This window comes from Tursiops truncatus, chromosome 16 (genome assembly GCF_011762595.2).
Source record: "Tursiops truncatus isolate mTurTru1 chromosome 16, mTurTru1.mat.Y, whole genome shotgun sequence".
Classification (NCBI taxonomy): domain Eukaryota; kingdom Metazoa; phylum Chordata; class Mammalia; order Artiodactyla; family Delphinidae; genus Tursiops; species Tursiops truncatus.
Window position 1 is genome coordinate 53,189,612 of NC_047049.1, and position 26,285 is coordinate 53,215,896.

The 26,285-nt window shown below is 37.8% G+C and overlaps 1 long non-coding RNA gene across 1 annotated transcript in view; it reads right to left on the bottom strand.

The window, feature by feature from the left end:
* Positions 1–5,821: 5,821 nt before the first annotated feature.
* Positions 5,822–26,285, bottom strand: part of LOC109548420 (uncharacterized) — a 126,809-nt gene continuing 106,345 nt past the window's right edge. The window contains exon 4 of the long non-coding RNA XR_012326559.1: positions 5,822–9,173. This is a non-coding gene — a long non-coding RNA (uncharacterized lncRNA). The remainder of the gene's footprint in view (positions 9,174–26,285) is intronic.

Sequence of the window (26,285 nt, forward strand, 5' to 3'; positions counted from 1 at the left end):
CTGCCTATTTCCTCTTTGTTTGGTCTGGTGGGTTTTTACCTTGCTCCTTCATCTGCTGTGTGTTTATCTGTCTTCTCATTTTGCTTCAATTACTGTGTTTGGGGCCTCCTTTTTGCAGGCTGCAAGCTCATAGTTCCTGTTGGTTTTGGTGTCTGCCCCCAGTGGCTAAGTTTGGTTCACTGGGTTGTGTAGGTTTCCTGGTGGAGGGGACTGGTGCCTGTGTTATGGTGGATGAGGCTGGATCTTGTCTTTCTGGTGGGCAGGACCGTGTCTAGTGGTGTGTTTTGGGGTGTCTGTGACCTTATTATGATTTTAGGCAGCCTCTCTGCTAATGGGTGGGGTTGTGTCCCTGTCTTGCTAGTTGTTTGGCATAGGGTTTCCAGCACTGTAGCTTGCTGGTTATTTTTATTTTTACATCTTTATTGGAGTATAATTGCTTTACAATGGTGTGTTAGTTTCTGCTTTATAACAAAATGAATCAGTTATACATATACATATGTTCCCATCTCTCTTCCCTCTTGCGTCTCCCTCCCTCCCACCCTCCCTATCCCACCCCTCCAGGCAGTCACAAAGCACCGAGCTGATCTCCCTGTGCTATGCGGCTGCTTCCCACTAGCTATCTACCTTATATTTGGTAGTGTATATATGTCCATGCCGCTCTCTCACTTTGTCACAGCTTGCCCTTCCCCCTCCCCATATCCTCAAGTCCATTCTCTAGTAGGTGTGTGTCTTTATTACTGTCTTAACGCTAGGTTCTTCATGACATTTTTCTTTTCTTAAATTCCACATATATGTGTTAGCATACGGTATTTGTCTTTCTCTTTCTGACTTACTTCCCTCTGTATGACAGACTCTATGTCCATCCACCTCACTACAAATAACTCAATTTCGTTTCTTTTTATGGCTGAGTAATATTCCATTGTATATATGTGCCACATCTTCTTTATCCATTCATCCAATGATAGACACTTAGGTTGTTTCCCTCTCCAGGGTATTGTAAATAGAGCTGCACTGCAATGAATATTTTGGTACATGACTCTTTTTGAGTTATGGTTTTCTCAGGGTATATGCCCAGTAGTGGCATTGCTGGGTCATATGGTAGTTCTATTTATAGTTTTTTAAGGAACCTCCATACTGTTATCCATAGTGGCAGGACCAATTCACATTCCCACCAGCAGTGCCAGAGTGTTCCCCTGTCTGCACACCCTCCCCAGCATTAATTGTTTGTAGATTTTTTGATGATGGCCATTCTGACTGGGGTGAGATGATATCTCATTGTAGTTTTGATTTGCATTTCTCTAATGATTAATGATGTTGAGCATTCTTTCATGTGTTTGTTGGCAGTCTGCATATCTTCTTTGGAGAAATGTCTGTTTAGGTCTTCTGCCGGTTTTTGGATTGTGTTGTTTGTTTTTTTGTTCTTGAGCTGCATGAGCTGCTTATAAATTTTGGAGATTAATCCTTTGTCAGTTGCTTCATTTGCAAATATTTTCTCCCATTCTGAGAGTTTTCTTTTGGTCTTGTTTATGGTTTCCTTTGCTGTGCAAAAGCTTTGAAGTTTCATTAGGTCCCATTTGTTTATTTTTGTTTTTATTTCCATTTCTCTGGGAGGTGGGTCAAAAAGGATCTTGCTGTGTTTTATGTCATAGAGTGTTCTGCCTATGTCTTCCTCTAAGAGTTTGATAGTTTCTGGCCTTACATTTAGGTCGTTAATCCATTTTGAGTTTATTTCTGTGTATGGTGTTAGGGAGTGATCTAATCTCATACTTTTACATGTACCTGTCCAGTTTTCCCAGGGCCACTTATTGAAAAGGCTGTCCTTTCCCCACTGTACATTCCTGCCTCCTTTATCAAAGATAAGGTGATCATATGTGCGTGGGTTTATCTCTGGGCTTTCTATCCTGTTCCATTGATCTATCTTTCTGTTTTTGTGCCAGTACCATCTGTCTTGATCACTGTAGCTTTGTAGTATAGTCTGAAGTCAGGGAGCCTGATTCCTCCAGCTCCGTTTTTTGTTCTCAAGATTGCTTTTGCTATTTGAGGTCTTTTGTGTTTCCATACAAATTGTGAAATATTTTGTTCTGGTTCTGTGAAAAATGCCAGTGGTAGTTTGATAGGGATTGCATTGAATCTGTAGATTGCTTTGGGTAGTATAGTCATTTTCACAATGTTGATTCTTCCGATCCAAGAACATGCTATATCTCTCCATCTGTTTGTATTATCTTTAATTTCTTTCATCAGTGTCTTAAAATTTTCTGCATACAGGTCTTTTGTCTCCTTAGGTAGATTTATTCCCAGGTATTTTATTCTTTTTGTTGCAATGGTAAATGGGAGTGTTTCCTTGATTTCACTTTCAGAGTTTTCATCATTAGTGTATAGGAATGTCAGAGATTTCTGTGCATTAATTTTGTATCCTGCTACTTTACCAAATTCATTGATTAGCTCTAGTAGTTTTCTGGTAGCGTCTTTAGGATTCTCTATGTATAGTAGCATGTCATCTGCAAACAGTGACAGCTTTACTTCTTCTTTTCTAATTTGGATTCCTTTTATTTCCTTTTCTTCTCTGGTTGCTGTGGCTAAAACTTCCAAAACTATGTTGAATAAGAGTGGTGAGAGTGGGCACCCTTGTCTTGTTCCTGATCTTAGTGGAAATGGTTTCAGTTTTTCACCATTGAGAACGATGTTGGCTGTGGGTTTGTCATATATGGCCTTTATTATGTTGAGGAAAGTTCCCTCTATGCCTACTTTCTGCAGAGTTTTTATCATTAATGGGTGTTGAATTTTGTCGAAAGCTTTTTCTGCATCTATTTTAATGATCATATGGTTTTTCTCCTTCAATTTGTTAATATGGTGTATCACGTTGATTGATTTGCATATATTGAAGAATCCTTGCCTTCCTGGAATAAACCCCACTTGATCGTGTTGTATGATCCTTTTATTGTGCTGTTGGATTCTGTTTGCTAGTATTTTGTTGAGGATTTTTGCATCTATGTTCATCAGTGATATTGGCCTGTAGTTTTCTTTCTTTGCGACATCCTTGCCTGGTTTTGGTATCAAGGTGATGGTGGCCTCGTAGAATGAGTTTGGGAGTGTTCCTCCCTCTGCTATATTTTGGAAGAGTTTGAGAAGGATAGGTGTTAACTCTTCTCTAAATGTTTGGTAGAATTCGCCTGTGAAGCCATGTTGTCCTGGGCTTTTGTTTGTTGGAAGATTTTTAATCACAGTTTCAATTTCAGTGCTTGTGATTGGTCTGTTCATATTTTCTGTTTCTTTCTGATTCAGTCTTGGCATGTTGTGCATTTCTAAGAATTTGTCCATTTCTTCCAGGTTGTCCATTTTATTGGCATAGAGTTGCTTGTAGTAATCTCTCATGATCTTTTGTATTTCTGCAGTGTCAGTTGTTACTTCTCCTTTTTCATTTCTAATTCTATTGATTTGAGTCTTGTCCCTTTTTTTCTTGATGAGTCTGGCTAATGGTTTTTCAATTTTGTTTATCTTCTCAAAGAACCAGCTTTTAGTTTTATTGATCTTTGCTATCATTTCCTTCATTTCTTTTTCATTTATTTCTGATCGGATTTTTATGATTTCTTTCCTTCTGCTATCTTTGGTGTTTTTTTGTTCTTCTTTCTCTAATCGCTTGAGGTGCAAGGTTAGGTTGTTTATTCGAGATGTTTCCTGTTTCTTAAGGTAGGATTATATTGCTATAAACTTCCCTCTTAGAACTGCTTTTGTTGCATCCCATAGGTTTTGGGTCGTCATGTCTCCATTGTCATTTGTTTCTATGTGTTTTTTGATTTCCTCTTTGATTTTTTCAGTGATCACTTCGTTATTAAGTAGTGTATTGTTTAGCCTCCATGTGTTTGTATTTTTTACAGATCTTTTCCTGTAATTGATATCTCATCTCATAGCGTTGTGGTCGGAAAAGATACTTGATACAATTTCAATTTTCTTAAATTTACCAAAGCTTGATTTGTGACCCAATATATGATCTATCCTGGAGAATGTTCCATGAGCATTTGAGAAAAATGTGTATTCTGTTGTTTTCGGATGGAATGTCCTATAAATATCAATTAAGTCCATCTTGTTTAATGTATCATTTAAAGCTTGTGTTTCCTTATTTATTTTCAGTCTGGATGATCTGTCCATTGGTGAAAGTGGGGTGTTAAAGTCCCCTGCTATGAATGTGTTACTGTCGATTTCGCCTTTTATGGTTGTTAGTATTTGCCTTATGTATTGAGGTGCTCCTATGTTGGGTGCATAAATATCTACAATTGTTATATCTTCTTCTTAGATTGATCCCTTGTTCATTATGTAGTGTCCTTCTTTGTCTCTTGTAATAGTCTTTATTTTAAAGTCTGTTTTGTTTGATATGAGAATTGCTGCTCCAGCTTTCTTTTGATTTCCATTTGCATGGAATATCTTTTTCCATCCCCTTACTTTCAGTCTATATGTGTTCCTAGGTCTGAAGTGGGTCTCTTTTAGACAGCCTGTATATGGGTCTTATTTTTTGTATCCATTCAACCAGTCTGTGTCTTTTGGTTGGAGCACTTAATCCATTTACATTTAAGGTAATTATCAATATGTATGTTCCTGTTGCCATTTTCTTAATTGTTTTGGGTCTGTTATTGTAGGTCTTTTCCTTCTCTTGTGTTTCCTGCCTAGAGAAGTTCCTTTAGTATTTGTTATAAAGGTGGTTTGGTGGTGCTGAATTCTCTTAGCTTTTGCTTGTCTGTAAAGGTTTTAATTTCTCTGTCGAATCTGAATGAGATCCTTGCTGGGTAGAGTAATCTTGGTTGTAGGTTTTTCCCTTTCATCACTTTAAATACATCCTGCCACCCCCTTGTGGCTTGCAGAGTTTCTGCTGAATGATCAGCTGTTAACCTTATGGGGATTCCTTTGTATGTTATTTGTTGTTTTTCCCTTTTAATATTTTCTCTTTGTATTTAATTTTTGATAGCGTGATTAATATGTGTCTTGGTGTGCTTCTCCTTGGATTTATCCTGTATGGGACTCTCTGCATTTCCTGGATTTGATTGACTATTTCCTTTCCCATATTAAGGAAGTTTTCAACTATAGTCACTTCACATATTTTCTCAGTCTCTTTCTCTTCTTCTTCTGGAACCCGTATAATTCGAATGTTGGTGTGTTTAATGTTGTCCCAGAGGTCTCTGAGACTGTCTTCAATTCTTTTCATTCTTTTTTCTTTACTCTGCTCTGTGGTAGTTATTTCCACTATTTTATCTTCCAGGTATCTTATCCGTTCTTCTGCCTCAGTTATTCTGCTATTGATTCCTTCTAGAGAATTTTTAATTTCATTTATTGTGTTGTTCATCATTGTTTGCTCTTTCGTTCTTCTAGGTCCCTGTTAAATGTTTCTTGTATTTTTTCCATTGTATTTCCAAGATTTTGGATCATCTTTACTATCATTACTCTGAATTCTTTTTCAGGTAGACTGCCTATTTCCTCTTTGTTTGGTCTGGTGGGTTTTTACCTTGCTCCTTCATCTGCTGTGTGTTTATCTGTCTTCTCATTTTGCTTCAATTACTGTGTTTGGGGCCTCCTTTTTGCAGGCTGCAAGCTCATAGTTCCTGTTGGTTTTGGTGTCTGCCCCCAGTGGCTAAGTTTGGTTCACTGGGTTGTGTAGGTTTCCTGGTGGAGGGGACTGGTGCCTGTGTTATGGTGGATGAGGCTGGATCTTGTCTTTCTGGTGGGCAGGACCGTGTCTGGTGGTGTGTTTTGGGGTGTCTGTGACCTTATTATGATTTTAGGCAGCCTCTCTGCTAATGGGTGGGGTTGTGTCCCTGTCTTGCTAGTTGTTTGGCATAGGGTTTCCAGCACTGTAGCTTGCTGGTTATTGAGTGGATCTGGGTCTTAGCGTTGAGATGGAGATCTCTGGGAGAGCTTTCATTGTTTGATATTACATGGAGCCAGGAGGTCTCTGGTGGACCAATGTCCTGAACTCAGCTCTCCCACCTCAGAGGCACAGGCCTGACAGCCAGTCAGAGCACCAAGACCCTGTTAGCCACATGGCTCAGAAGAAAAGGGAGAAAAAAAGAAAGAAAGAAAATAATACAGTTATTAAAATAAAAAATATTAAAAGTAAATTAAAAAGTAATAAAAAATGGACAGATGGAACCCTAGGACAAATGGTAAAAGTAAAGCTATACAGACAGAATCACACAAAGAAGCATACATATACACACTCACAAAAAGAGAAAAAGGAAAATATATATATATTTTTTTAAAAAAAAGGAATAGAGCAACCAAATCAATAACCAAATCTACCAATGATAATAAACTCTAAATACTAAACTAAGATAAACATAAAACCAGAAACAAATTAGATGCAGAAAGCAAACCCCAAGTCTACAGTTGCTCCCAAAGTCCACCACCTCAATTTGGGATGATTCGTTGTCTATTCAGGTGTTCCACAGATGCAGGGTACATCAAGTTGATTGTGGAGATTTAATCCACTGCTTGTGAGGCAGCTGGGAGAGATTTCCGTTTCTCTTCTTTGTTCGCACAGCCCCGCGGTTCAGCTTTGGATTTGGCCCCACCTCTGCATGTAGGCCACCTGGGGGCATCTGTTCACCCCTCAGACAGGACAGGGTTAAAGTAGCAGCTGATTCGGGGGCCCTGGCTCACTCAGGCCAGGGGGAGGGAGGGGTATGGAATGCGGGGCGAGTCTGTGGCGGCAGAGGCCGGCATGACATTGCAACAGCGTGAGGTGCGCCGTGTGTTCTCTGGGGGACGTTGTCCCTGGATCCTGGGACCCTGGCAGTGGCGGGCTGCATAGGCTCCTGGGAGGGGAGGTGTGGATAGTGACCTGTGCTTGCACACAGGCTTCTTTGTGGCTGCAGGAGGAGCCTTAGCGTATCAGGCCCATCTCCGGTGTCCACACTGATAGCCATGGCTCGTGCCCGTCTCTGGAACTTGTTTAGGTGGTGCTCTGAATCCCCTCTCCTTGTGCACCCCGAAACAACGGTCTGTTGCCTCTTAGGCAGGTCCAGACTTTTTCCCAGACACCCTCCCAGCTAGCTGTGGCACACTAGCCCTCTTCAGGCTGTGTTCATGCAGCCAACCCCAGTCCTCTCCCTGGCATCTGACTGCCGAAGCCTCAGCTCTCAGCCCCCACCCGCCCCGGCGGGTGAGCAGACAAGCTTCTCGGGCTGGTGAGTGCTCATTGGTACTGATCCTCTGTGCAGGAATCTCTCTGCTTTGCCCTCTGCCCCCCCTGTTGCTGCGCTGTCCTCCATGGCTCCGAAGCTTCCCCCCCACCACCCTCCATCTCCGCCAGTGAAGGGGCTTCATAGTGTGTGGAAACTTTTCCTCCTTCACAGCTCCCTCCCAGAGGTGCAGGTCCTGTCCCTATTCTTTTGTCTCCGTTTTTTCTTTTGCCCTACCCATGTATGTGGGGAGTTTCTTGCTTTTTGGGAAGTGTGGGTCTTCTGCCAGCATTCAGTAGGTGTTCTGTAGTTTTTCCACATGTGGATGTATTTCTGATGTTTTTGTGGGGAGGAAAGTGATCTCCATGGCTTACTCCTTTACCATCTTGAAGGTCTCTTTATAATTTCAAACTTCTTAAATTTGCTAAGATTTGTTTTGTGTCCTATCATATGCTCTACCCTGGAGAATGTTACATGTACAATTGAGAAGTGTGTGTATTTTGCTACCGTTGGATGGAATGCTCTATATATGCCTGTTACGTTCACTTGGTCTAAAGTGTGGTTCAACTCCAACGTTTTCTTGTTAATTTTCTGTCTGATCTATCCATTGCTGACAGTGCAGTACAGAAGTCCCCTACTATTGTGTTTGTTTCTTTGGGTTTTTGTGTTTGTTTTCTGCCCGCACCACACAGCTTGTGGGATCTTATTTCCCTGACCAGGGATGGAACCCATACCGTCTGCAGTGGAGCGTGGAGGCCTAACCACTGGACTGCCAGGGAATTCCCTCCCCTACTATTGTTATATTGTTTTCTATTTCTCCCTTCTTTTTCATTCAGCCAGCCAATCTGTGACTTTTGGTTGATAAATTGAATCCATTTATATTTAGACTGATTTTGATATGTAAGGACTAACTACTGCCATCTTATTGTTTTTCTTCTGGTTGGTTCACATCTCTTGTTTCTTTTCCCCTCTGTTTCTGCCTACATTTATACATTGGTGGTTTCCCATGGTGGTATGCTCTGCCTCCCTGTTTTTCTGTGTTTCATGAATCTACTGTACATTTTTGCTTTTGGTCACCATGAGGGGTTATATAAAACATCTCCTTGATAAATTGCTATCAGCATAAAATGTAGTTTTATCTTTATTCACCTATAAAGTCTCCATCCTTTTACTCCTCTCCATTTATATAATTGATATCAAAATTTGCCTCTTTATGTTGTATATTTGTTAACAAATTATAATAACTAGTTAATAATTTTTTAACCTATATACTTAAGATACCATTCTAATATAGAAAGACAGTTTTCAGATTCTCTCTATATTTTACCTTTATCAGATTGTTGTGTACTTTCCTATGTTTTCATGTTATTAATTAGCATATTTTTATTTCAATTCAAGAAACTCCTTTTGGAATTTCTTGCATGGCAAATCTAATGTTGCTGAACTTGCTTAGCTTTTGTTTAGGAAAACCTTTATTTCTCCATATATCAAGGATAATTTGGCCAGATAAAGTATTCCTGGGTGAAAATGTTCATTTTCAGCTCTTTGAATATGTCATTTCACTCTCCCCTGGTATGTAGAATTTCTGCTGAGAAATCCACTGATAGCCTAATAGGGGTTCCTTTGTAGGTTACATTTTTTTTTCCTGGCTGCCTGGTGAGCTGGGGTAGGGCAGGTTTGACAGCTCCTCTGGATCCACAGTCCTTTCTGAGGTCTTATTTATTTTTGGATGCACAGCTTGGCTAGAAACCTCCAGGATCCATTGGTGTAATATGTGGAGGCACTTTTGTTTCGTTATGGACATTTAATTTTTTGCTTAAAAAAGGAGAGGGAAAGTGATTTATGCCACATGATGCTGACATTAGTCCTTTGGAATGCCAATTTCTTTGACCAGTCATTCTCTGGTAGAGAGCCCAGGGTAGGGGTTCTGTGAAATAATGCTGCAGAGTGCTCTTTGGTTAAGCTTCAAAACAATCTTCCTTCATCAGGATCTTCTCGGGAGTGAGCCTGTTTTAAAGAAAAGGGTAAGATTATTAGAAAGACTTCAGTTGATATCTATTCAGATTTGTGGTGTGAGCCCATGCCTTCTATTTATGCCATGTGGAAACCTTCAAACTCTAATGGAATCTATTTTTACCGTATGGATACACCTAATGTCATGCTGAATTGCACACAGGGTGTGATATATGTATATCAGAAAGGGTAACTATCAGTGAACTAGGTATTGATACCAACCACTAACAGTCCATAATGTAACACGGAAAGAAAAAGGGAAGCAAAAAGAAAAGCCATCAATGAAAGGAAAATGTAACAAGTATAAATTTTTAAGAAAATATAAAATATGGTTTATGAAATTAAACTTGTATTTTTATAAACTTTAAAATGTTGATCACGTCCTGTTCTCTGTATGTAGAATACCAACTTTTAAAAAATTAATTTATTTGCTTATTTTTGGCTGCATTGGGTCTTCGTTGTTGGGTCTTCGTTGCTGCGCATAGGCTTTCTCTAGTTGTGGCGAGTGGGGTCTACTCTTTGTTGTGGTACGTGGGCTTCTCATTGCAGTGGCTTCTGTTGTCACAGAGCTTGGGCTCTAGGCACGTGAGCTTCAGTAGTTGTGGCACACGGGCTCCAGAAAATTAGAAAAATAACATGGTGTGTATACTTTTGCCCCAGAGAACTGAGAAACTCAAGTTACATGTACTAAGATGAATACAAGGAAACATCCAGAATCAGTTGGGGATAGGACTAATTACACCAGGGACTAAGTGTATTTCATTAGATTACAGTAATGCTAGGGGTGCGTGTGGGTGTGTTTGTGTGTGTTTAAGTACCAGAATTAGCCCCTGCTTTAACTAAAGGAAACATTGTTAGTTTAAATAAAAGTAATGTCCTCTGGGAGGGGGAAGGGTAAGCTGGGACGAAGTCAGAGAGTGGCATTGACATATATATTCTACCAAATGTAAAATAGCTAGCTAGTGGGAAGCAGCTGTATAGCACAGGGAGATCCGCTTGGTGCTTTGTGACCACCTAGAGGGGTGGGATAGGGAGCGTAGGAGAGGGACGCAAGGAGGAGGGGATATGGGGATATATGTATACGTATAGCTGATTTACTTTGTTATACAGCAGAAACTAACACGACATTGTAAAGCAATTATACTCCAATAAAGATGTTAAAAAATTTTTTTTTAAGTAATGTCCTCTGGAACCAGTAGGTCACTCTCCAAACTTAGTTTTCAGCTGGGGCTTGTTTAAATGATGCTGTACAGCACAGCAAGTCCTGTGGGTGGGAGGCCTCTAAGCAGGTTGTAATAAACGTTTTTAATGGAAAATTTGAGGCCTCTCTATTAAAGAGAGATGTTTGTGTAAGTTGTGTGTTGAGGAGCTGCATGATGGAAAATCTTTTCGTTGTTTACTTTTTGCCAACATTTTGGGTTCTTTTAAAGCACTTTATTTAGGTATGTTTGACATGTAATTATATATTCAATGTATTCAATGAAATAAGATTGGAGATAAGTATACGTCCATGAAACTATCACCACCATCAAGTATATAAACATCCATCACCTCCCAAAGTTTCCTTCTCCACACTTTTTTTTTTTTTTTTTTTAGGGTAAGAACACTTATCATAAGATCTACTTCTTAGCGAGTTTGAAGTATACAATACAGTACTGTTAGCTTAAACGCTGTTAGGTCTCCAGAACTTATATATGTGAAACTTTGTACCTTTTCTTTTTTTTTTTTTTCTCTTTTGCGGTACGCGGGCCTCCCACTGCTGTGGCCTCTCCCGCCGCGGAGCACAGGCTCCGGACGCGCAGGCCCAGCGGCCACGGCCCACGGGTCCAGCCGCTCCGCGGCACGTGGGACCCTCCCAGACCGGGGCACAAACCCGCGTCCCCTGCATCGGCAGGCGGACTCCCAACCACTGCGCCGCCAGGGAAGCCCGAAACTTTGTACCTTTTAACCATCACCTCAGCTCCTCATTTCTCACTATCCCTATTCCCTGGCAACGACCATTCGACTCTGTTTCTTTCGTGTTTTACTATTTTAGATTCCATTTATAACTAAGATCATGCAGCATTTGTCTTTCTGTACCTGGCTTATTTTCACTTAGCATCATGCCCTCCAGTTCCATCCAAGTTGTTGCAAATGGCAGGATTCTCCTGGTTTTTTTAGGCTTAATAATCCATTTTATGTATACACTACATTTCTTTATCCAATTATCAATGAGAATTTAAGTAGTCGCTGTCTTGGCTATTGTGAATAATGATGCAATGAACATGGGAGTACAGATATCTCTTCAAGATCCTGACTTCAATTCTTTTAAATACCCAGAAGTGATGTTGATAGATCATGTAACAGTTTTTTTTAATGTTTTGAAGAAACTGTTTTTTCCTAAAGGTTTACTAATTTACATTTCCACAAACAGTATGCAAAGTTTGCCTGTCCACCACCATCATTATCTTTGCTTTTTGATAATAGCCATTCTAACAGGTGTGAGTTCATCTCCTGTTTGTGTGTGTGTGTGTTCCTGTTGATTAGTGATGTTGAGTATCTTTTCACATATCTGCTGTCCATTTGTATGTCTCCTCTGAGAAATACCTACTGAGGTCTTTTGCCCATTTTTAAACTGGGTTAAATGTTTTCTTTCGTTTAGCTGTTGAGTTCTATGAGTTCATTACGTATTTTGGATATTAACCCCTTATCAGATACATTGTTTGCAAACATTTTCTCCCATTCCATAGATTGCCTTTTCCTTTTATTTATTTATTTTTGCGGTACGCGGGCCTCTCACTGTTGTGGCCTCTCCCGTTGCGGAGCACGGGCTCCAGCTGCGCAGGCTCTGCGGCCATGGCTCACGGGCCCAGCCGCTCCGCGGCACGTGGGATCTTCCCGGACCAGGGCACGAACCCGTGTCCCCTGCATCGGCAGGCGGACTCTCAACCACTGCGCCACCAGGGAAGCCTTTCTTTCCCTTTTTTGATTATTTCTTTTGCTGTGCAGAATATTTCTAGTTTAATGTAGTCCCACTTTATTTTTGCTTTCTTTGCCTGAGAGTTTAGCAACATAACCAAAAAATCATAGCCAAAACCAACGTCAAGGAGATTTTTCTGTATGTTTTTCCTAGGAGTTTTATGGTTCAGGTCTTATGTTGTAAGCCTTTAATCCATTTCAGATGATTTTGTGAATGGTGTAAGTTAAGTATCCACTTTCATTCTTTTGTATGTGGATATCCAGTCTTTCCAACACCGTTTATTGAAGAGACTATCCTGTCCCCATTGTGTATTCTCAGCACCCTTGTGAAAGATTAGTTGACCATATATGTAAGGGTTTATTTCTAGGCTCTCTATTCTGTTCCAATGGTCTATGTGACTATTTTTATGACAGTAGCACACTTTTAAAAAATTTCTATAGCTTTGTTACACACCTGAAACTAACACAACATTGTAAATCAATTATACTTCAATTTTTAAAAAAATAGGTTAAAAAAATTACTATAGCTTTGCAATATAATTTGAAATCAGGAAGTGTGACGCCCCTGACTTTGGTTCTTTCTCAAGTTTGCTTTGGCTATTTGGAGTGTTTTACAGTTTCATATAAAGATTTAGGATTTTTCTATGGATGTGAAAAATGCCATTGTAATATTGAAAGGGATTGCTTTGATTTGTAAATCACTTTTGGATAGCAGGGACGTTTTAACAATATTAATTCTGTCAATCCAAGAACTCAGGATAACTTTTCATTTGCTTGTATCCTCCTAAAATGTTGTATAGTTTCCAGTTTACAGATCTTTCACCTCCTTGGTTAAATTTATTCCTATGTAGTTTATTCTATTTAAAGTTTTCGTAACTGAGAAAGATTTCTTAAATTATTTTTTATAATGTACATTTTAGTGTATAGAAACACAACTTATTTCTGTATATTGATTTTCTATTCTGCAACTTTACCAAATTGATTCATTAGATCTGTTTTTGGTGGAGTCTTGGGTTTTTTCTTCATAAAAGATCGTGTCATCTACAAACAGTTTTAATTCTTCCGGTCCGATTTGAACGCCTTTTATTCCTTTTGTCTTGCCTAACTTATCTAGCTAGGACTTCCAGTACCATATTGAACAGAAGTGGCTAGAGGGAGCATCTTATCTTGTTCATGATCTTAGATGAAAAGCTTTCAGCTTTTCACTGTCAAGTATAATGTTAGCTGTAGGCTTGTTATACAAAACCTTTATTATGTTGAGGTACACTCTTTATATGCCTAATTTCTTCAGAGTTTGTATCATTAAAGGATCTTGCATTTTGTCAAATGCTTCATCTGCATCTATTGTTATAATATATTCTTCATTCTGTTAACATTTACTTACAAATGTCAATCCATCCTTGCGTTCCAGGCATGAATCCCACTTGATCATGGTATACGATCCTTTTAATGTGCTGCTGAATTAGGTTTGCTAGTACTTGGGAGATTTTTGTGTCTATGTTCATCAGGGCCTATAATTTTCCTTTCTTGTCATTATACGGCTTTGGTATCAGGGTAATGCAGGCCTCTTAACGTGATTGTGGAAGAGTTCCTCCTCAATTTTTGAAGACTTTGAAAAGGATTGGTGTTAATTCTTCTTTAAATGTTTGGTAGAACTCACCACTCTAGCCATCTGGTCCTGGGATTTTTCTTTGTTGGGAGATTTTTGACTAATGATTCAACCTCCTTATTCTTTATTGGTCTGTTCAGACTTATTTTTCATGACTCAGTATTAGGTTTCCAGGAATTTATCCATTTCTTCATTGTCCATTTCAATAAATTATTTCAATTTGTTGGAATATATTTTTTATTGTAGTCCCTTATGACCCTCTGTATTTCTGTGGTATCAGTTTTATTTTCTCCTTTTGTTTATAATTTTGAGTATTCTTTTTAGTTAGTCCAGCTAAATGTTATTTTTGTCTATCTTTTTAAAAAGCCAACTTTAAATTTTGTTGACCTTTTCTAGTCTTTATTTCATCTATTTCTCCTCTATTATCTCCTACCTTCTGCTAATTTTGGTCTTAGTTTATATTTTTCTAGTTTCTTAAGGTGTAAAGTTTTTGTTTTTTAGTAAAAGTATTTGGGTTTTTTCTTAATGTAAGTGTCTATCATTATAAACTTTCCTCTTAGAATTGTTTTTGTTGCATTCTATAAGTTTTGGTATGTTGTGTTTTCATTCTCATTCATTACAAGATACTTTTCAATTTCCCTTTTGATTTTTCTCTAACCCAGTGGTTGTTCAAGAGTATGCTGTTCAATTTTAACCTACTGTGAATTTTCAGTTTTTCCTTGTTATTCATTTCTAGTTTCATACCATTGTAGTTATTCTGTATAATATAAATCTTTTAAGACTTATTTTATGGCTTCACATATGATCTGTGCTGGAGAATGTCCTCTGTGTGCTTGATTATGTGTATTCTGATATTGTTGTATGCATGTTCTGTATAATCTGTTAGGTCCATTTTGTCTATGGTGTTGCTCAGGTCCATTTTTTTCCTCATTATTCTGTCTGGATCATCTAGCCATTGTTGAAACTGACATATTTAAAGTCCCCTACTATTATTGTATTGCTGCCTATTTCTCCCTTCCGTTCTGTTAATATTTATATATTTTGGTACTCAGCTATTTGGTGTTTATACCCTCATGATGAATTGGCCCCATTATCATAAATATAATGACCTTCTTTGTCTCTTGTGACAGTTTTTGACTCATACTCTATTTTATCCAATATAATTATGACTACCCTGCTCTCTCTTATTAACATTTGCTTGGAATAACTTTTTACGTTCCTTTGCTTTCTCCTGGATGTGTCCTTTAAGCTAAAGTGAGTTTCTTATAGGAAGCATATAGTTGGCTCTTGTGGGTTTTTTTTTTTTTTAAACCCATTCAGCCATTCTTTGTTTAGATTGGAGAATTTAATCCATTTACATTAAATAATTATTGATCGATATGGACTTATTTCTTTCATTTTGTTCATTATTTTCTTACTTTTTCTTCTGTTTTGTTGTTCCTTTGTTCCTTTCTTGCCAGCAGGTCTAGGGGTGATGAATTCCCTCAATTTTTGTCTGAGAAAGACATTATCTCTTTCCTTTGAAAAGATTATTTTCTGGGTATAGTCTTCTTGGTTGAAAATTTTTTCTTTCAGTACTTTGAGTATATCATGCCACTTTCTCCTAGACTGCAAGGTTTTGCTGAAAAATTTGCTGATAGTATTATGGGGGTTCTCCTATATATGACATGTAGCTTTTCTATTACTACTTTCAAAATTCTCTGTCCTTGACTTTTGACAATTTGATTCTAATATGTCTCCATGTAATCTTCTTTGGGTTGATTCTATTTGGGGTCATTTGAGCTTCATTAGTCTGGTTGTCCATTTTTCCTCCCAAGATTTGGAAAATGTTCAACCATTTTCCCTTTAAATAAACATCTCCTTTTTCTCTCTCTGGGATTCCCATAATGTGCAGCAGTTTTTCTTTTCTTTATTCTCTTTTCTCCTCTGCTTGGATGATTTCAAATGACTTGTCTTTGAGTTCACAGATTTTTTTCTTCTGCTTGATTGAGTCTGCTGTTGAATCTGTTGCATTTTTCATTTTATTTATTGTATTCTTCAGCTTCAGAATTTCTGTTTAGTTCATGTTATAACTTCTCTTTGAATTTCTCATTTGGTTCACATTGTTTTCCTGATTCCATCGAGCAGTCTGTTTTCTTAAAATTTACTGAGCTCCTTTAAAACAGTTATTCTGAAGGTTTTACAAAGCAGTTTATAGATCTCCATTTCTTTGGGGTCAGTCAGTGGAAACTTAATGTGTTTTTTTGGTAGTGTCATATTTCCCTGATGTGTGTGTGTGTGTGTGTGTGTTACTTGTGTCCATGCATTTGAAGGGAGGGCCCCCTCATACAGACATTATGGTCCAGTTTCAGTGCAGAAAGACCTTCACTTATGATTGGGTGTGAGGGAACCAGATGCGTGGGGTGCAGCAGCTCCAGGCCCAAAGGGGGCACATTGGTGACTCTCACTCCTGGGGAGGTGCAGCAGTTAGACTCTGGGCATCTCCATCAGCTGGCATCAGCACTGGCAAAGACTTCACTGGTCCTGACTGAGGGAAGCTGAGGGTGTCCATGGTGATGACTAGGGCTTTTAAGTCCTTGGTGGCAAAGGACACTGAGAGTCTCCTTTTCTCCTTGTCCCTGCACAGGGAAGTCACTGTGGAAGGGATCTGTCTTTGCACTGGGGTCTGGGCACATGCAGCACTAGGCAGCACTAGGACTGGAGTGGATGGTTGTGGTGGCCCAGGCCCCAGGTATGCACAGTAGTGGCTCCAGCTCTCAGGAGAGTGCCCCAGTGAGGACTACAGGGAATTACATTGGCTCAGGTCAGTATCGTGAAGGCTTATGGGAGTCCTCAGTGGCAAAAGCTGTGGGTGTCCACGGTGATGCCATGGGTTACTGGAGGCCTATGTCATGAAGGCTCTTTCAGTCCTCCTGCTCTCCTTTTCCCTCAAATGAGGAAGTAGTGGCTGAGGGGAATCCCTCATGGCACTGAGCAATACCAGCATTGATGCTAGTAGAGTGCTTCCTACACTTTTTGTATAACTATCCTCAATTTTTGTGCTTCATTGGTCTGTTGCAGCTTTTTAATTGTAATCCAGAGCTCTCCAAGAGAGATTTTTGACATACAAGAGGTATTTTTTGACCTACATAGTTATATTGTTTTCATGGGAGTATGAGTGTTAGGACCTCCTGGTCTGACATCTTGCTGACATCATTCTCTTTAATCATAATTGTTTCATGCCTTATGGTTATAAGATCTGTGTCATAACTGAATCTTGTGTTGCTTGCTTTGTCTCTTCAGCTGGTTTCTTGCCTTTGGGTATGCCCTGTTACATTTGGTTGAAAGACAAACATGTTCTATCAGATAATAGAAACTGATAAGTTCTCACACCTGATTTATGTTAAACTGTCTAAGAGTTTGGCTTTGTTCATGTTTCCTGCAGCCTTAGGTTCCACAAACTCCAAATTCACCCAGTGTTTTTTTTTCTGTCTCCCCTCTTGACTTTGAGCTTCTTCAAGTACCCCTCTTTAAAAAGTGTCAGTTTTTTGCAGCTCTTTCAGCTGTAATCCACTATTGTTATACTGAAGCCCTGTTGTGATGTGGTGGTAAGATGAATGGGGGGGAGGCACCCTATTATCTAATTAAATCCTTTCTTTTGTGTCGGTGACCTTCACAAGCATTTCTTCCTGTATAGCCCTCTACCCCGTAGGTGAGATAGGGATACTAGCATCTAGAGTGAGAAAATACCTTTTTCTCAATTGGGATAAAGTTCTGGCAAAGTCGTTTACCCTGGAGTATAGACCTTTGTATGGAGAAGATTCTGGGTATATATCACTTTCCAGAGCCATGAGAGGATCTTTCTCTGGTCTTTACCCTGAAAACCTGATGCATTTCCCTAAGGTACAGCCCATGACTATGTGGGATCTTGCCTAAGACTATGGCATCTAGGAGTTTTCTCACTCTCATTTTAGCTCACACACAGCTCCAGAAATTCCTCGACATTATCATTTAAGTGTTCCTACCAGTTTATAATTCCAGTAATAAATATGCTGCATAGATATGCTCCAAGTAAGCATATCTGGATCTAACTTTCTGTCAAGATTGAGATTCTGGTTTCTCTGAATACTCAGTTCTCTGATGGGTACAAGGAAGTTGTTGATTTTCAGTTTGACTGCCTTTTTTTTCTTGTGGTTACTTCCAAATTCTTTACATGGTGGTTTTGAAATCAGAAGTCTTCTTTCTTCAAGTATTTTTTGTCTGCATTAGTATTGTTCCTCTCCTTCTGTGACTCCAATGACATGAATATTAGACTTTTGATAATTTACCATGTGTCCCTTAGGCTCTGTTCACTTTTTTTTAAGTCTTTTTACTGTTTGTTCAGATTGGATAATTCTTAGTAAACCACCTGCAAGTTAATTGACTCTTTCCTCTGCTATTTCCATTCATTCCCACCAGTGAATATTTTTACTTCTGTTATTGCATATTTTCCCCTGGATTAGAGATGTCAGGTCATGATTTCTATTTATACTCAATTTGACTAAGTAGCGCTAGTTTGCATTGCAGAATGTCTATACCAATCTACATTTCCACCAGAAGTATATGAGGATTCCTATATCCCCAAATGTCTACCAACATGGGGTACTACAGATTTCTTATTTTTGCAAATCTAATAGGTATAAAGTATTATCTTTTTATTTTTTAATAAATATTCTTTTTGCTCTTTCTAAATTAAGATATAATTTACATACAATAAAATGAATATATTTAACCAAAGTTTGTTTTGACATACATGTACACTTATGTAAGAAGGTCAGGATCAATAATTAGAACATTTTTATCACCTCAGAAAGTTTCCTTAACCTTTTCCAGTTAATTCCCCATCCAGGGCAACCACTGTTATGATTTTATTGGAATATAGTTGATTTACAATGTTGTGTTAGTTTCAGGTATAGAGGTATAAAGTGAATCAGTTATTCTTTTCCCATATAGGTCATTACAGAGTATTGAGTAGAGTTCCCTGTGCTATACAGTAGAGGTCTTTATTAGTTATCTATTTTATATATAGTAGAGTATATATGTCAATCCTAGTCTTCCAATTTATCCCTCCTCCCTGCTTTCCTCTTGGTAACCATAGGTTTATTTTCTACATCTGTGACTCTATTTCTGTTTTGTAAATAAGTTCATTTGTTTCAGTTTTCAGATATAAGTGATATCATATGATATTTGTCTTTCTCTGTGATTTACTTCACTCAGTATGACAATCTCTACGTCCATCCATGTTGCTGCAAATGACATTATTTCATTCTTTTTTATGGCTGAGTAATATTCCATTGTATATATGTACCACATCTTCTTTATCCACTCCTCTGTTGATGGACATTTAGGTTGCTTCCACATCTTGGCTATTGTAAATAATGCTGCAATGAACATTGGGTTGCAGGTATCTTTTCAAATTATGGTTTTCTCCAGATATATGCCCAGGAGTGGGATTGCTGGATTATATAGTAGTTCTATATTTAGTTTTTTAAGGAACCTCCATACTGTTCTCCATAATGGCTGTACCAATTTAGATTTCACCAATAGTGTCGGAGGGTTCCCTTTTCTCCATACGCTTTCCAGCATATATTGTTAGTAGATTTTTTGATGATGGCCATTCTGACCAGTGTGAGGTGATACCTCATTGTAGTTTTGATTTGCATTTCTCTAATAACTAGTGATGTTGAGCATCTTTTCATGTGCTTTCTGGCCATCTGTATGTCTTCTTTGGAGAAGTGTCTATTTAGATATTCCGCCCACTGTTATGATTTTTATCACCACCAGATTTATTTAGCCTGTACTTAAACTTTATGCAAATAGAATCTTGCATTGTTCTTTGTGTGCAAGGCTTCTATTCATGTAAACTGATATATTTACCTGTATTCATTGCTTTTGGAGTATTCTGCACAATTTGCTTACCCATTCATCTGTTGATGGACATTGAGGTTTTTTCCAGTGTGCAGTATTATGAACAAAGGTGTTATGAATGATGTACAGTCTTTTCACATTTTCATTTTTTATAGGCGTCTTCACAGGTTCATAGTGAAAGTGTACATTTAACTTTGGGGTAGTTTCTTGTAAGGTTTTTCAGAGTGGTTGTAACACTTCATACTCTCAAAAGAAATGTATGGGAGCCCCAGATGCTCTACACCATCATCAACACTTGGTAGTGTCAGTCTTTCTAATCTGGGCTATTCTATAAGCAGACAGCAGAATTTCAGTGTGGTTTTATTTTCACTTTTCCTAATAACGTTGAGAACTTTCCATGTGCATATTAGCAGTTTGATATCTTATTCATGAAGTATGTGTTCAAATTATAATGTTTCACTGGTTTTACCTATTTAGTACTGATTTGAAGTAGTAATTACATATTCTGAATACATGCCCTTATAAAGATGTATATATCACAAATATTTTCTCCTAGTCAGTGGCTTGTCTTTTTATTAACAGTCTTTTCATTTTATTAACATTGTATTTTATCAAATTTTAAATCTTGATAAAGTAAATTTATGCAGATTTTCTTTATTGTTAGTAGATTAGCATCCTGCTAAAAAAAATTCTTTGAGTACTCCAAGGTCACAAAAATATCCTTTTATGTTTAATTCTACAATATGTTGTTTTAGCCTTTACATTTAATTTTATGATCCATCTCAAATTAATTTGTTTACAGTTTGAAATATGGTGAAAGCTAATTTTTTTTCTCAAATGGATATCTAGTTAACAGGTAATTGAAAAGAATTTTCCTGCTGAATTACATTGGTGACACTGTCAAAATCAACTGGCCATGTGTATTTCTGGGCTTTGTATTATATTACATTAATCCATATGTCTATGCTTACAAGTAAACCAGACTGACTTGATTCCAACAAACTTAAAAGACTGGAAATCAGGTGGTGTAAGACCTTTGACTTTTAAAGATTCTTTTGACAATGCTGAGATTTTAAATTTTCCATACAATTTTTAGAACAGGCTTGCCAATTTTTATTAGAAAGGCTGTTCGGATTTCATTCATTGAATCAGTAAACCAGTTTGAAGAGTATTGACATCTTAACAGTATTGAGTCTTCCAATAGGTAACCCTGGTATATTTCTCCACTTATTTAGATTGTCTTTAATTTCTCTTAACAATGTCTTGTAAATTTCAGCATCCAGCTTTGTTTTTAGAGTGACACTGACCTCATAAAGTAAGTTAAAATACTTTCTCATCTATTTCATGAAAGAGTTTTTATAAGATAGATTTCACTGGTAAAAGGATCTTATCCTAGAATTTTACTTGTAGGAAGTTTATAAAAGCAGTATTTCTTATAGGCCAATTCAGATTTCTTTTTCATCTTCTCTCAGTTTTCATAAGTTGGGTTTTCACAGAATTTATTTAAGTTGTTGGATTTAATGACATGGAGTTGTTCAGATTACTCTTGTTTTTTTTAGTTTCTGTAGAATAATTAATGGTTCTTGTTTTATTCCTGATAGATATTAGTAATGTTTTTGTTTTTCTCAATCAATCTTGCTAGTCTTATACATTTTACTAAAGTTTTAAAGAGCCTACTTTTCTTTGATTTTCTGTTCATTTTGTATTTCATTGATCTCTGGTTTATCTTTACTTCCTTTGGTTTTATTTCATACTTGAAGTTCTTTTTCTATTTATCGTCTTTGTTCTTACTCCTGTTCTTATTCCATTATTTCTCCTTTCTTATTTTGTATTGAATGAGCGCAAAAATTTTTCTAAGCATTTTGAACATTGTAAACATTCATACAAAGTTGCAAGAATTTATGATTGAGGAGGAGGAAAGATTGGCAGAGTAGAAGGATGTGAGCTCACCCCTTCTTATGGAAACACCAAAATCACAACGAACTGCTGAACAACCATTGACAAAAAAAAAAAACGCTGGAACCTACCAGAAAAGATACCCTACGTCCAAAGACAAAGAGGAAGCCACAATAAGATGGTCGGAGGGGCGCAATCACGATAAAATCAAATCCCATACACGCCAGGTGGGCAACCCACAAACTGGAAGATAATTACACCACAAAAGTTCTCCCACAGGAGTGATGTTCTGAGCCCCACGTTGGCTTCCCAGCCTGTGAGTATGGCAACAGGAGGAGAAGCCACCAGAGTCTGGCTTTGAAGGCCAGCAGGGTTTGACAGCAGAAATTCCACAGGACTGGGGGAAATAGAAACTCCACTCTTGGAGGGTGCACATGAGGTCCCGTGCACATCAGAACCCAGAGAAAAAAGCAGTGACCTCGTAAGAGATTGGGCTGGACTTACCTGTTAGTGTTGGAGGGTCCCCTGTGGAGGCGGGGGGTGGGGGTGCAGCTATGGCTCACTGTGGGGACAGGGACATTGGAGATTCCCATTATAGGGGTCTCAGAAGGAGAAGAGAAAGGACCTGAGAAAATATTTGAAGAGATAATAGCTGAAGACTTCCCTTACATGGGAAAGGAAACAGTCATCCAAGTCCAGGAAGCACAGAGAGTCCCAGGCAGGATGAACCCAAGGATGAACAGGCTGAGACACACAGTAATCAAACTGACTAAAGACAAAGAAAAAATATTAAAAGCAACAAGGGAAAAACAACAAATACACAGAAAAGAACTCCCACAAGGTTATCAGCTGATTTCTCAGCAGAAACTCTGCAGGCCAGAAGGGAGTGGCACAATATATTTAAAGCAATGAAAGGGAAAAGCCTACAATCAAGAATACTCTACCCAGCAAGGCTCTCATTCATATTTGATGGAGAAATCAAATGTTTTGCAGACAAGGAAAAGCTAAGAGAATTCAGCACCACCAGACCAGCTTTACAACAAATGCCAAAGGAACGTCTCTAGGCAGAAAAGGTAACAACTATAAATTTAAAAATTAAAAATGGAAGAGCTCACCAGTAAAGACAAACATACAGTAAAGGCAGGAAATCATCTGCCCACATATATGATAACAAAACCAGGTACTGTGAGAAGAGGAGAGCACAAATGCATGATATTGGAAATGCATTTGAAACTAAAAGACCAGCAAGTTAAAACAATCTTGTTTATGTACAGACTGCCATATCAGAACCTCATGATAACCACAAACTGAAAATCTATAGTAGATACACACAAAAAAGAAAAAGGAATCCAAACACAACACTAAAGTTGGTCATCAAATCACAAGAGAAGAGAACAAGAGGCAGGGAAGAGAAAACACCAACAAAAACAAATCCAAAACAATGAACAAAATGGCAATAAGAACATACATATTGATAATTACCTTAAATGTAAATGGATTAAATGCTCCACCCAAAAGACATAGACTGGCTGAATGGATACAAAAACAAGATCTGTATATATGCTGTCTACAAGAGACCCACTTCAGATCAAGGGACACACACAGAATGAAAGTGAGAGTATGGAAAAAGGTAGTCCATACAAATAGAAATCAAAAGAAAGCTGGAGTAGCAACACTCAGACAAAATAGACTTTAAAATAAAGACTGTTATGGGACTATCCTGGCAGTCCAGTAGTTAAGACCCCATGCTTCCAACGCAGGGGGCAGGGGTTCCATCCTTGGTCAGGGAACTAGGATCCCACAGGCCACACAGCACAGCCAAAATATAAAATGAACATTTTAAAAAAATAAAGACTGTTACAAGAGACAAAGAAGGCCACTACATAATGATCAAGGGATCAATCCAAGAAGATATAACAATTGTAAATATATATGCACGCAACATAGGAGCACTTCAATACATAAGGCAAATACTAACAACCATAAAAGGAGAAATCAACAGTAACACAGTAATACTGGGGAACTTTAACACCCCACTTTCATCAATGGACAGATCAGACAGAAAATCAGTAAGGAAACACAGGCCTTAAATGACACATTATACCACATGGACTTAATTGATATTTACAGAGCACTCCATCCCAAAGCAGCAGAATACACTTTCTTCTCTAATGCACATGGAACATTCTCCCCAATTGATCACATGCTGGACCACAAAGCAAGCCTTCAAAATTTAAGAAAATTGAAATCATACCAAGCATCTTTTCCAACCACAGTCCTGTGAGATTAGAAATTAACTACAAGAAAAAAACTGTTAAAACACAAACACATGGAGCCTAAACAGTATGCTACTAAACAACAAATGGATCACTGAAGAAATCAAAGAGGATATCAAAAAATACCTAGAGACAAATGAAAATGAAAGCACGATGATCCAAAACCTATGGGATGCAGCAAAAACAGTTCTAAGAGGGAAGTTTATAGCAGTACAATCTTACATCAGGAAATAAGAAAAATTAAAAATAAACAACCTGACCTTACACCTAAAGGAACTAGAGAAAGAACAAACAAAACCCAAAGTTAGTAGAAGGAAAGAAATCATAAAGATCAGAGCTGAAATAAGTGAAATAAAAATGAATAAAACAATAGCAAAGATTAATAAAACTAAAAGCTGGTTCTTTGAAAAGAAACAAAATTGATAAACCTTTAGTGAGACACATCAAGAAAAAGAGGGAGAGGGCTGAAATCAATAAAATTAGAAACGAAAAAGGAGAAGTTACAACAGACACCACAGAAATACACAGGATCATAAGAGCCTACTACAAGCAACTCTATACCAATAAAATGGACAACCTAGAAGAAATGGACAAATTCCTAGAAAGGTACAATCTCCCAAGACTGAACCAGGAAGAAATAGAAAATATGAACAGACCAATCACAAGTACTAAAATTAAAACTGTGATTTTAAAACTTCCAACAACACATTAAAAGGATCATACACCATAATCAAGTGGGATTTACCCCAGGAATGCAAGGATTTTTCAATATCCACAAGTCAATCAGTGTGATCCACCACATCAACAAATTGAAGAATAAAAACCATATGATCATTTCAATAGATGCAGAAAAAGCTTTAGACAAAATTCAATACCCATTTATCATAAAAACTCCTACCTCAACCTAATAAAGGCCATATATGACAAACTTAAAGCTAACATTATACTCAATGGTGAAAAGCTGAAAGCATTTCCTCTAAGATCAGGAACAAGACAAGGATGTCCTCTCTTGCCACTTTTATTCAACATAGTTTTGGAAGTCCTAGCCATGGCAATCAGAGAAAAAAAAGAAAGAAAGGGAATCCAAATTGGAAAAGAAGTAAAACTGTCACTGTTTGCAGATGACATGATACTATACATAGAAAATCCTAAAGATGCCACCAGAAAGCTTCTAGAGCTCATCAGTGAAATGATAAAGTTGCTGGATACAAAATTAATATATAGAAATCTGCTGCATTTCTATACACTGACATTGAAATGTTGAAAGAGAAATTACAGAAATGATCCCATTTACCATCACATCAAAAAGAATAAAATACCTAGGAATAAACTTACCTAAGGAGGCAAAAGACCTGTACTCTGCAAACTATAAGATGCTGATGAAAGAAACTGTAGACAACACAAACAGATGGAAAGATATACTGTGTTCTAGGATTGGAAGAATCAATATTGTTAAAATGACTGTACTACCAAAGGCAATCTACAGATTCAATGCAATGCATATCAAATTACCAATGGTATTTCTCACAGAACTGGAACAAAATTTTAAAATCTGTATGGAAACACAAAAGACCCCAAATAGCCAAAACAGTCTTGAGAAAGAAGAAGAGAGCTGGAGGAATCAGGGTCCCTGACTTCAGACTATTACAAACCTACAGACCTACAGTAATCAAAACACTATTGTACTGACACAAAAACAGACACATAGATCAATGGAACAGGATAGAAACCCCAGAAATAAACCCACACTCTTATGGTCAATTAATCTATGACAAAGAAGGCAAGAATATACAATGGAGAAAAGACTGTCTCTTCAGTGAGTGGTGCTGGGAAAACTGGACAGCTACATGTAAAAGAATGAAATTAGAACATACTCTAACACCATATACACAAAAACAAAATCAAAATTGATTAAAGACCTAAATGTAAGACTGAATACTATAAAACTCCTAGAGGAAAACATAGGCAGACCAAACATTCTGACATAAATCACAACAATATTTTTTTGGATCCATCTCCTAGAGTAATAGAAATAGAAACAAAAATAAACAAATAGGACCTAATTAAACTTCAAAGCTTTTGCACAGCAAAGGAAACCATAAACAAAATGAAAAGACCACCTACAGAATGGGAGAAAATATTTGCAAATGATTCAACCGACAAGGGATTAATTTCCAAAATATACAAACAGCCCATACAGCTTAATATCAAAAAACCAAACAACCCAATCAAAAAGTGGGCAGAAGATCTAAACAGACATTTCTCCAAAGAAGACATACAGATGAACAAGAGGCACGTGAAAAGATGCTCAACATCGCCAATTACTAGAGAAATGCAAATCAAAACCACAACGAGGTACAACCTCACACGGGTCAGAATGGCCATCATCAAAAAATCTACAAGCAATAAATGCTGAAGGAGGGTGTGGAGAAAAGGGAACCCTCTTGCACTCTTGGTGGCAATGTAAATTGATACAGCCAC